This window comes from Elephas maximus, chromosome 17 (assembly GCF_024166365.1).
Source record: "Elephas maximus indicus isolate mEleMax1 chromosome 17, mEleMax1 primary haplotype, whole genome shotgun sequence".
Classification (NCBI taxonomy): Eukaryota; Metazoa; Chordata; class Mammalia; order Proboscidea; family Elephantidae; genus Elephas; species Elephas maximus.
The window spans coordinates 24,190,294-24,202,765 of record NC_064835.1 but is presented as its reverse complement, the minus strand read 5'-3'; positions in this window follow the sequence as shown (position 1 = coordinate 24,202,765).

Sequence of the window (12,472 nt, the reverse complement as noted above, 5' to 3'; positions counted from 1 at the left end):
AAGTTTTTAAGACCAAGGCTATATCTGTGGGCTTATTACAAAATTTTAGTTTCTTTTTAATGTTTTCTTTATCATACTCTTCTCAATAGTTTTTTTTTAACGTTCTTGTTTTCTTCTTATTCTGAATAACTGTTCAAGATTGTCTTTTTTGTATATTTTCTGACTAATTTAACACTTTAGTGTGTTATATTTAGAGATGTGGCCTGTGATTTTACTGTTTGGTTTTAATTACTGCTTTTCTTGTATCTTAAAGCTTCTACCTCTGGTATATTATTTTTCTGAATTATATTCTTGGATCCCTGAGTGTCATGTTTAAAAAAAGGGTATGTATAATTTGCATACTTTCAAGAATGAAAATACCTTGATTTTGCTTTCACACTTATATAATAGCTGTGCTGGATATGTGGTTCTAGATTTAGCACATTTCGTACAAAATCCTATAGTTATTGCCACGTTGACAAGTCATAGTATTGCTATGGTAAGGAGTTTGATGTCAGTCTTATTCTCCTTCCTTCTAGATAGCATGGTGTTCTCTGAAGGTTTGGAAGATGTCCTCCGTAGAAGTCTTCAAGTCCATAACAACATGTGACACTTCTTGATGAATTATTTCTGCTCTGTACTTGATGACCCCTTCCAAACTTAAGATTCATGTTTGCAGTCCAGTGTGTTTCCTTCTATCATTTTTGTTTCATTTCTTGTTTACTACTTCTCCTCAATGTTCCCCTTCCAATATTTCTGGAATTTTTCTAAGAAAGCTATTACATTTCCCGGGTTGCATCCTTAACTTGTAATTTTAATTTTCTTAATCATGATTTTTTTTTAATAATTTTTATTGTGCTTTAAGTGAAAGTTTACAAATCAAATCAGTCTCTCACATATAAACTTATATACACCTTACTTTTTACGTACTCCCATTTACTCTCCCCCTAATGAGTCAGCCCACTCCCTCCTTCCAGTCTCTCCTTTTGTGACCATTTTGCCAGTTTCTAACCCTCTCTACCTTCCCATCTCCCCTCCAGACAGGAGATGCCAACACAGTCTCAAGTGTCCACCTGACACAAGTAGCTCACTCTTCATCAGCATCTCTCTCCAACCCATTGTCCAGTCCCTTCCATGTCTGATGACTTGTCTTCGGGAATGGTTCCTGTCCTGGGCCAACAGAAGGTTTGGGGACCACGATTGCTGAGATTCTTCTAGTTTCAGTCAGACCATTAAGCCTGGTCTTCTTATGATAATTTGGGGTCTGCATCCCACTTCTCCTGCTCCCTTAGGGGTTCTCTGTTGTGCTCCCTGTCAGGGCAGTCATCGGTTGTGGCTGGGCACCATCTAGTTCTCCTGGTCTCAGGATGATGTTAGTCTCTAGTTCATGTAGCCCTTTCTGTGTCTTGGGCTCATAATTAACTTGTGACCTTAGTGTTCTTCATTCTCCTTTGATCCAAGTGTGTTGAGACCAATTGATGCATCTTAGATGGCTGCTTGTTAGCATTTAAGACCCCAGATGCCACACTTCAAAGTGGGATGCAGAATGTTTTCTTAATAGAATTTATTTTGCCAATTGACTTAGATGTCCCTTGAAGCCATAATCCCCAACGCCCCGCCCTTGCTCCGCTGACCTTCGAAGCATTCAGTTTATCCCAGAAACTTCTTTGCTTTTGGTCCAGTCCAATTGAGCTGACCTTCCCTGTATTGAGTATTGTCCTTCCCTTCACCTAAAGTAGTTCTTATCTACTATAGTAAATAACCCTCTCCCACCCTCCCTCCCTCTCCCCTCCCATAACCACAAAAGAATGTGTTCTTCTCAGTTTATGCCATTTCTCAAGATCTTATAATAGTGGTCTTATGCAATATTTATCCTTTTGAAGCTGACCAATTTCACTCAGCATAATGCCTTCCAGATTCCTCCATGTTCTGAAATGTTTCACAGATTCACCACTGTTCTTTATCGATGCGATATTGTGTGAATATACCATAATTTATCCATTCATCTGTTGATGGACAGCCTGGTTGCTTCCAGCTTTTTGCTATTGTCAACAGTGTTGCAATAAACATGGATATGCATATATATCTGTTCGTGTAAAGGCTCTTATTTCTCTAGGATATATTCCAAGGAGTGGGATTTCTGAGTTGTATGGTAGTTCTATTTCTAGCTTTTTAAGGAAACGTCAGATAGATTTCCAAAGTGATTATGCCATCTTACATTCCCTCGAACAGTGTATAAGAGTTCCAATCTCTCCACAGCCTCTCCAACATTTATTATTTTGTGTTTTTTGGATTAATGCCAGTCTTGTTGGAGTGAAATGGAATCTCATTGTAATTTTAATTTGCATTTCTCTAATGCCTAATGACCGAGAGCTTTTTCTCATGTATCTGTTAGCTGCCTGAATATCTTCTTTAGTGAAGTATGTGTCTTTGCCCAATTTTTATTTGGGTTGCTTGTCTTTTTGTGGTTGAGTTTTAACAGAATCATATAGATTTTAGAGATCAGGTGATGGTCGGAGATGTCATAGCTGAAAATTTTTTCCCAATCTATAGGTGGACTTTTTACTCTTTTGGTGAGGTCTTCAGATGAGCATAGGTGTTTGATTTTTAGGACCTCCCAATTATCTGGTTTCTCTTCGTCATTTTTAGTAATGATTTGTATCCTGCGTATGCCATGTATTAGGGCTCCTAACATTGACCCTATTTTTTCTTCCATGATCTTTATCGTTTTAGTCTTTATGTTTAGGTCTTTGATCCTCTTGGAGTTAGTTTTTGTGCATGGTGTGAGGTATGGGTCCTGTTTCATTTTTTTGCAAATGAATATCCAGTTATGCCAGCACCATTTGTTAAAAAGACTTTCTTTTCCCCAATTAACTGACACTGGGCCTTTGTTAAATATCAGCTGCTCATATGTGGATGGATTTATATCTGGCTTCTCAATTCTGTTCCATTGGTCTATGTGCCTGTTTTTGTACCAGTACCGGGCTGTTTTGACTACTGTGGCTGTATAATAGGTTCTAAAATCAAGTAGAGTGAGGCCTCCTACTTTCTTCTTCTTTTTCAGTAATGCCTTACTTATCCGGGGCTTCTTTCCCTTCCATATGAAGTTGGTGATTTGTTTCTCCATCACATTAAAAAATGTCATTGGAATTTGGATCAGAAGTTCAGTGTATATATAGATGCCTTTTAGTAGAATTGCCATTTTTACTATGTTAAGTCTTCCTGTCCATGAGCAAGGTATGTTTTTCCACTTATGTAGGTCCCTTTTAGTTTCTTGCAGTACTACTTTGTAGTTTTCTTTATATAGGTCTTTTACATCTTTGGTAAGATTTATTCTTAAGTGTTTTATCCTCTTGGGGGTTACTGTGAATGGTATTGATTTGGTGATTTTCCTCTTCGATGTTCTTTTTCTTGATGCAGAGGAATCCAAGTGTTTTTTGTATGTTTATCTTGTAAGCTGAAACTGTGCTGAACTCTTCTATTAGTTTCAGTAGTTTCTGGAGTATTCCTTAGGGTTTTCTGTGTATAAGATCATGTCATCTGCAGATAATTTTACTTCTTCCTTGCCAATCCGGATGCTCTTTATTTGTTTGTCTAGCCTAATCGCTCTGGCTAGAACCTCCAGCACAAAGTTGAATAAGAGCGTTGATAAAGGGCATCCTTATCTGGTTCCCATTCTCAAGGGAAATGCTTTCAGGCTCTCTCCATTTAGAATGATATTGGCTGTTGGCTGATGCTGGTTGTTGGCTTTGTATAGATGCCCTTTATTATATTGAGGAATTTTCCTTCTATTCCTATTTTGCTGAGAGTTTTTATCATGAATGGGTGTTGGACTTTGTCAAATGTCTTTTCTGCATCAATTGATAAGATCATGTGGTTTTTGTCTTTTGTTTTATTTATATGGTGGATTACATTAATGGTTTTTCTAATATTGAACCAACCTTGCATACCTAGTATAAATCTCACTTGGTCGTGGTGGATTTTTTTTTTTTTTTTGGATATTTTGTTCAATTCTGCTGGGTAGAATTTTGTTGACGATTTTTGCATCTATGTTCATGAAGGATATTGATCTCTAATTTTCTTTTTTTGTGGTGTCTTTACCTAGTTCTGGTATCAGGGATATGGTGGCTTCATAGAATGAGTTAGGCAGTATCCCATCATTTTCTATGCTTTGAAATACCTTTAGGAGTAGTGGTGTTAACTCTTCCCTGAAGGATTGGTAGAACCCTGCAGTGAAGCCGTCCGGGCCAGGGCTTTTTTTTTTGTTGGGAGTTCTTTGATTACCTTTTCAATCTCTTTTTTTGTTATGGGACTATTTAGTTGTTCTACTTCTGATTGTGTTAGTTTAGGTAGGTAGTGTTTTCTAGGATTTCATCCATTTCTTCTAGGTTTACAAATTTGTTAGAGTACGATTTTTCATAATAATCTGATATGATTCTTTTAATTTCAGTTGGGTCTGTGGTGGTATGGCCCATCTCATTTCTTATTTGGGTTATTTGTTTCCTTTCCTGTATTTCTTTAGTCAGTCTGGCCAATGGTTTATCAATTGTGCTAATTTTTTTCAAAGAACCAGCTTTTGGCTTTGTTAATTCTTTCAATTGTTTTTCTGTTCTCTAATTCATTTAGTTCAGCTCTAATTTTTATTATTTGTTTTCTTCTGGTGCCTGATGGATTCTTTTGTTGCTCACTTTCTATTTGTTCAAGTTGTAGGGACAGTTCTCTGATTTTGGCTCTTTCTTCTTTATGTATGTGTGCATTTATTGATATAAATTGACCTCTGAGCACTGCTTTTGCTGTGTCCCAGAGGTCTTGATAGGAAGTGTTTTCATTCTCGTTGCATTCTATGAATTTCTTTATTCCCTCCTTAATGTCTTCTATAACCCAGTGTTTTTTGAGCAGGGTATTGTTCAGTTTCCAAGTATTCAATTTCTTTTCCCTGATTTTTCTGTTATTGATTTCTACTTTTATGGCCTCATGGTCTGAGAAGATGCTTTGTAATAGTTTGATGTTTTGGATTCTGCAAAGGTTTGTTTTATGACCTAATATGTGGTCTATTCTAGAAAACGTTCCATGTGCACTAGATAAAAAAGTATACTTTGCAGCTGGTGGGTGGAGAGTTCTGTATAAGTCTATGAGGTCAAGTTGGTTGATTGTAGCAATTTGGTCTTCCATGTCTCTATTGAGCTTATTACTGGAAGTCCTATCCTTCTCCAAAAGTGGTGTGTTGGAGTCTCCTAGTATAATTGTGGAGGTGTCTATCTCACTTTTCAGTTCTGTTAAAGTTTGTTTTATGTATCTTGCAGCCCTGTCATTGGGTGCACAAGTATTTAATATGGTTATATCTTCCTGGTCAGTTGTCCCTTTAATCATTATGTAGTGTCCTTCTTTATCCTTTGTGGTGGATTTAACTTTAAAGTCTGTTTTGTCAGATATTAATAGTGCCACTCCAGCTCTTTTTTGCTTGTTGTTTGCTTGATATATTTTTTCCCATCCTTTGTATTTTAGTTTGTTTATGTCTCTAAGTCTAAGGTGTATCTCTCGTAGGCAGCATATAAACAGATCTTGATTCTTTATCCAGTCTGAGACTCTCTGTCTCTTTATTGGTGCATTTAGTCTGTTTGCATTCAGCATAATTATAGATAAGAATGAGTTTAGTGCTGTCATTTTGATGCCTTTTTGTGTGTGTTGTTGACAATTTCATTTTTCCACTTACTTTTTTGTGCTGAGATCTTTTTCTTTGTAAACTGTGTTCCTCATTTTCATAGTAATTAAATTTATGTTTGCTGAGTTGTTATGTTTTTCTTAGTTTTTATTTTGAATTATGGAATTGTTACTCCTCTTTGTGGTTACCTTAATATTTACCCCTATTTTTCTAAGTAAAAACCTAACTTGTATCTTCCTATATAGCCTTGTTTTCCTCTCCCTATATGGAAGATCTATGCCTCCTGTATTTAGTCCTTTCCAATTATTGTATCTTTTACATAATGACGTCAATGATTCCCTGTTTTGAGCATTTTTTTCTTTTTGAAATTAATCTTAATTTGTTTTTGTGATTTCCCTATTAGAGTTGATATCAGGATGTTCTGTTCCACAATCTTGCATTGTTTTGGTATCTGATATTATTGATTTTCTGACCAATCTATTTCCTTTAGTAATTCTTGGAGCTTTGGTTTGGTTTTTGCAAATTCTCTAAGCTTATGTTTATCTGTAAATGTTTTAATTTCACCTTCATATTTGAGAGAGAGCTTTCCTGGATATATGATCCTTGGCTGGCAGTTTTTCTCCTTTAGTGCTCTATATATGTCATCCCATTGCCTTCTTGACTGCATGGTTTCTGCTGAGTAGTCTGAACTCATTCTTATTGATTCTCCTTTGTAGGAGACCTTTCTTTTATCCCTGGCTGCTTTTTAAAATTTTCTCTTTATCTTTGGTTTTGGCAAGTTTGATGATAATATGTCCTGGTGATTTTCTTTCTGGATCAATCTTATATGGGGTTCGATGAGCATCTTGAAGAGATATCCTTTCATCTTTCATGATGCCAGGGAAGTTTTCTGCTGACAGATTTTCTGCTATTCTCTCTGTATTTTCTGTTACCCCTTCCTGTTCTGGAACTCCAATTACACGCAAGTTATTCTTCTTGATAGAGTCCCACATGATTCTTAGGGTTTCTTCATTATTTTTTATACTTTTATCTGAATGTTCTTCAACAATATTCGTGTCAATTGCTTTGTCCTCCAGCTCCCCCACTCTGCATTCCAATTGCTCAGTTCTGCTTCTCTGACTTCCTATTGAGTTCTCTAATTCTGTAATTTTACTGTTAATCTTTTGGATTTCTGAATGCTGTCTCTCTATAGATTCTTGCAGCTTATTAATTTTTCCACTATGTTCTTGACTAATCTTTTTGATTTCTTCAACTGCTTTATCAGAGTGTTTCTTGGCTTTTTCTGTAGATTGCCTTATTTAACTTCTGAGGTCATCCCTGATGTCTTGAAGCATTCTGTATATTATTTTTTTATATTTTGCATCTGGCAATTCCAGGATTGTCTCTTCGTTTGGGAAAGATTTCGATTCTTTAATTTGGAGAGCTCTAGAAGCAATCATGGTCTGCTTCTTTATGTGGTTTCACATCGGCTGCTGTCTCTGAGTCATCTATAAGTTATTGTAATGATTTATTTTATATTTGCTCACTGAGTCTTACCTTGTTTTGTTTTCTTTCAGTATACTCAGATGGGTTACTAGATTGCACTGCCTTGATTGTGGTAGCCTTTGAATCACTTATATTCTATTACCAGGTGGTTTCGGCTGTTACCAGATACATAAGCCTAAGAGTCCATTCACTATTCTTGAATAGAATCAGCTTAGGTGTTCTGATTTGGGTCACCACATGTGTGGTGTAGACTGTCACCTATTAACTTAGAGGAGTAGTGGTTTTAGTTGTGTGCACCAGATTCTAGTAGCAGCAGGGGGTCACACTCCAGGGGGGTCAGGATGCTGACAGCCTTCCTCTACGTGCCAGTGAGGTAGATGTGTCTCTATTCCTAAAGCACTTTGGTGGGTGGGCTCTGCAGCTGTACCTTAGGCACCCAAAGCATGTACCTCTAAAGATTGGTAGGTGTCAGTATCCTCAGACACCTTTGGCAGGTGGATAGGTGGTTTGGGTGGAGCTTCAGTGCTCAGTTCCCTGTTGTGGATCATTGAGGGCTCTGTTTAATAGGTAGTGATATCAGACCTGGAAAACTTGTCTTTCCAGTGATCTGCTAAATATATTACAGTCAGATCTCTATCAGAATTGCTTTTGCATTATAATAGCCACCTTGTTCCCTGTAGGGATGAAAGCCAAAGACTGCAGATCTCATATGCTTGGCTGGAGCTGGTTCAGTATTTTTATTCCAATATAGGGAAGTCAGGGAAGGGTTTTTCATCCCTGGGTTTTTAGTAGCTGCTTCTCTCAGGCCAGAAGAATGGGTTAGGAAAAGAAAACAGCAGAGTAGTTCACTCCCTGGCCCAGGAAATTCCAATGTTAATGAAGCTGCCTGGGGCCGGGAGGGGAGGTATCATATAGATAGGAGAGAGTAGCACCCAGGAATATAGTCAAAGTTACTTATCTTGCTTGGTGATGATTCTTTTATCTGAAATTCCCAGGGGCATGTAGCCTGTGTGCCCTGGCTGGTTTGAGATTGCCCCCGAGGGTCAGGCCTGCTTCCCATGCTTGTGCCGTCTCAGAAGCTGTGGTCAGCTCCCTTGCACCCAGTCCTAAGCCCGGGGCCAAGGTTTTCTGACTGGGACGCTGGTTTCAGGCTCCAAAAACAATTGCTGCTTCCCTGTGATTGCTTATTCTCTCGTTAGCCGTGTCAGTGTGCAGCCTGCTTGCTCTGGCTGAGTTTCTACTGAGGTCACCCCAGTGGGCTAGGGGTTAGTGCCGTGTCCTGTCCCTGCCCCGCCTTAGCAAGCCACAATCAGCCCCACCACTCAGCACCAGGGAACCATGATGGCTCAAGGCAGTGGAGCGGGACTCCAGTTCCAGAGGCGGTTTCTTCTTCAGGGCGCAGCTTTTTGTTCCCCTGTCACTCAGGTCAACTCTTTAGATCTGTGTTTGATGGTCAGGGCTTGTAGATTTTCATGTATGTGATCGATTCACTTGTTTTTCAGAGTCCTTGTTGCAAGAGGGATCCACGGTAGTTCTACCTAGTCAGCCATCTTGGCCCCACCTATTGATTTTTTTTTTCTTAATGTAGTGAATGGGAATTCCAAAAATCAGTTTCCAAACCACGAATTCAGTCTTCTGACACAATCACTGTGCTATTAAATTCTTGTGTATAGCCCTATGCAATTTTATTAACACATGTAGATTTATCTAACTGCCGCTACAATCAAGATACAAAACAGTTCCATCCCCACAAATAAAATACCTTGTTCTACCTCTTTATAGAATATGTGCCCATCTTTTAGCCTCCAGGTCTCCTTATATGTATAATTATCTTGTGTCTTTTATGTTCTTCATTCTCCCTTGCTCCAGGTGGATTGAGACCAATTGATGCATCTTAGATGGCCGCTTGCTAGATTTTAAGACCGCAGAAGCCACTCTCCAAAGTGGGATGCAGAATGTTTTCTTAATGGATTTTATTATTCCAATTTATCTAGATGTCCCCTGAAACCATGGTTCCCAAACCCCCTCCCCTGCTATGCTGGCCTTCAAAGCATGCAGTTTATTCAGGAAACTTCTTTGCTTTTGAATTAGTCCCATTGTGCTGACATCACCTGTATTGGGTGTTGTCCTCCCCTTCACTTAAAATAATTCTTGTCTACTATGTTGTTTTTTTTTTTTATGTAATTAGTAAATACATCTCTCCCTCCCTCCCTCCCCACTCTCAGAATCATCAAAGAATATTTTCTTCTCTGTTTAAACTATTTCCCCAGTTCATATAATAGTGGCGTTATACAATATTTGTCCTTTTGCAACTGCCTAATTTCACTCAGCATAATGCCTTCCAGGTCCTTTATGTTATGAAACATTTCACAGATTCATCTCCGTTCTTTATCAATGTGTAGTGTTCCATTGTGTGAATACACCATAATTTATTCCTTCACTGGTTGATGGGCACCTTGGTTGCTTCCATCTTTTTGCTGTTGCAAAAGAGCTACAGTGAACGTGGGCTTACATACGTCTGTTCATGTAAAGGCTCTTATTTCTTTAGGATATGTTTCAAGGAGTGGGATTGCTGGATCGTATGGTAGTTCTATTTCTAGCTTTTTAAGGAAGTGCCAAATCGATTTCCAAAGTGGTTGTACCATTTTACATTCCCACTAGAAGCGTATAACTGTTTCAGCCTCTCCACAACCTCTCCACCATTTGTTATTATGTGTTTTTTGGATTAATGCCAGCCTTTTTTGTTTGTTTGTTTGTTGGATCGAGTGAGATAGAATCTCATTGTAGTTTTGATTTGCATTTCTCTAATGGTTAATGATTGTCAGCATTTCCTCATATATCTATTAGCTACCTGAATGTCTTCTTTAGTGAAGTGCCGGTTCATATCCTTTACCCATTTTTTTATTTGGCTATTTGTCTTTTTGTAGTTAAGTTTTTGCAGTAGCAAGTAGATATGAGAGATTAGACACTGACTGGAAATGTCATAGCTAAAAACTTTTTCCCAGTCTGTAGGTAATCTTTTTACTCTTTTGTTGTAGTCTTTGGATGAGCATAGGCTTTTGATTTTTAGGAGCTCTCAGTTATCTATTTTCTCTTCTGGTGTTTGTGCATTGTTAGTAATGTTTTGTGTACTGCTTATGCCATATATTAGGGCTCCTAAAGTTGTCCCTATTTTTTCTTCCATGGTCTCTACCATTTTAGATTTTATATTTAGGTCTTTGATCCATTTTGAGTTTGTTTTTGTGCATGGTGTGAGGCATGGGTCTTGATTCATTTTTGTTTGCAGATGAATATCCAGTTATGCCAGTACCATTTGTTAAGGAGACTGTCTTTACCCATTTAACTGATTTTAGGCCTTTGTCAAATATCAGTTGCTCATATGTGGATGGATTTATGTTTGGATTCTCAATTCTGTTCCATTGGTCTATGTATCTGTTGTTGTACCAGTACCAGGCTGTTTTGACTACTGTGGCAGTATAACAGGTTCTAAAAACAGGTAGTGTGAGGCCTCTCACTTTGTTCTTCTTTTTCTTATCCAGGGCTTCTTTCCCTTCCATATGAAGTTGGTGATTTTTTTCTCCATCTCATAAAAAAATGTCGTTGGAATTTGGATCAGAAGTGCATTGTATATATAGATGGCTTTTGGTAGAACAGACATTTTTACAATGTTAAGTCTTCCTATGCATGGGCAAGGTATGTTTTTCCTCTCATGTAGGTCTGTTTTGGTTTCTTGCAGTAGTGTCTTGTAGTTTTCTTTGTATAGGTCTTTTCAATCTCTGGTAAGATTTATTCCTAAGTATTTTATCTTCTTGGGGCTACTGTAAACAGTATTGATTTGGTGATTTACTCCTTGATGTTCTTTTTGTTGGTGTAGAAGAATCAAACTGATTTTTGTATGTTTATCTTGTATGTTGATACTCTCCTGAGCTCTTCTATTAGTTTCAGTAGTTTTCTTGAGGATTCTTGGGATTTTCCGTGTATAAGATCATGTCATCTGCAAATAGAGATACTTTTGCTTCTTCCTGACCAATCTGGGTGCCTGTTATTTCTTTATCTAGCCTAATTTCTCTGGCTAGGACCTCCAGCACGGTGTTGAATAAGAGCGGTGATAAAAGGCATCCTTTTCTGATTCCCATTCTCAACGAGAATGCTTTCAGACTCTCTCCATTTAGGTTGATGTTGGCTATTGGCTTTGTTTAAATCCCCTTTATTATGTTGAGGAATTTTCCTTCTATTCTTATTTTACTGAGAGTTTTTATCATGAATGTGTGTTGAACCTTGCCAAATGCTGTTATTGCATCAATTGATAAGATCATGTGGTTCTTGTCTTTTGTTTTATTTATATGATGGATTACATTAAGTGTTTTTCTGATGTTGAACCATTCCTGCATACACTGTATGAATCCTACTTGGTCATGGGTGAATTATTTTTTCTTTGATTTGTTGTTGAATTCTATTGGCTAGCATTTTGTTGATGATTTTTGTGTCTAAGTCCATCAGGGATATAGTAATAAAGAAAAATATTAAATAATCCATAAAATAAAGGACAATCAAGAAAAAGATATCTAAAAATTCTTACTCTGTAGCTCAATTTATGGTAATAACACTCAAAATAACAATTCCAAAATTTATTGTGAGCAAAACTTTACTAGGCACTGTGATAATATCTTTGGTTTCATGCAGCCCCATACTTATAAATACCATATATGTATTGATGACTCAGTTAGACTTCTCCCATCAACTCCAGATTCACATATCCAATTTCTTACTCTTCATGTCTATTTGGTCATCTAATAGAAATCTCAAACTTAATATATGGAAAGTGGGAAAAATACCTCCTCTAACACCCCCATTGATCCAGTGTCAGGCCCAAATTCTTAATCCTACCTTCCTTATTTTCTCAGACACCTGTATTTCACCTGCCAGTCTATATCTTTTCTGCAAGTTGTCTGGAGAACCATGAGTACTACAAATATTGTTTCAAGAGTGGTTTTAGAGGAACAGAATCTTAAGAATGAGATTTCTGAATTGTTTTTGAGGTATCTAATATTGGGGCTCTAATCTGATTGGATTAAAAACACTAATGTCTCTAACTCCAGTAGTAAAGAGGGTACTCATAACTCATGCTGTGATGTGGCAATAGAGATAAAAGAGATATCACAATTTGATACTCTTATTCAAATATTTACAAGACACAAAGTCCGGGGTTGTCATATACTTTATATATTAGGACATTTTGGGTAAACTGAGGAATATAATAGCATTATCTAGTTGCTCTGAATTTCTCTGTACAAAGTGGGAGAAAGAAAGAAGGTGAGCTCAGAGCTTCAAATTCTAAGATCAAAC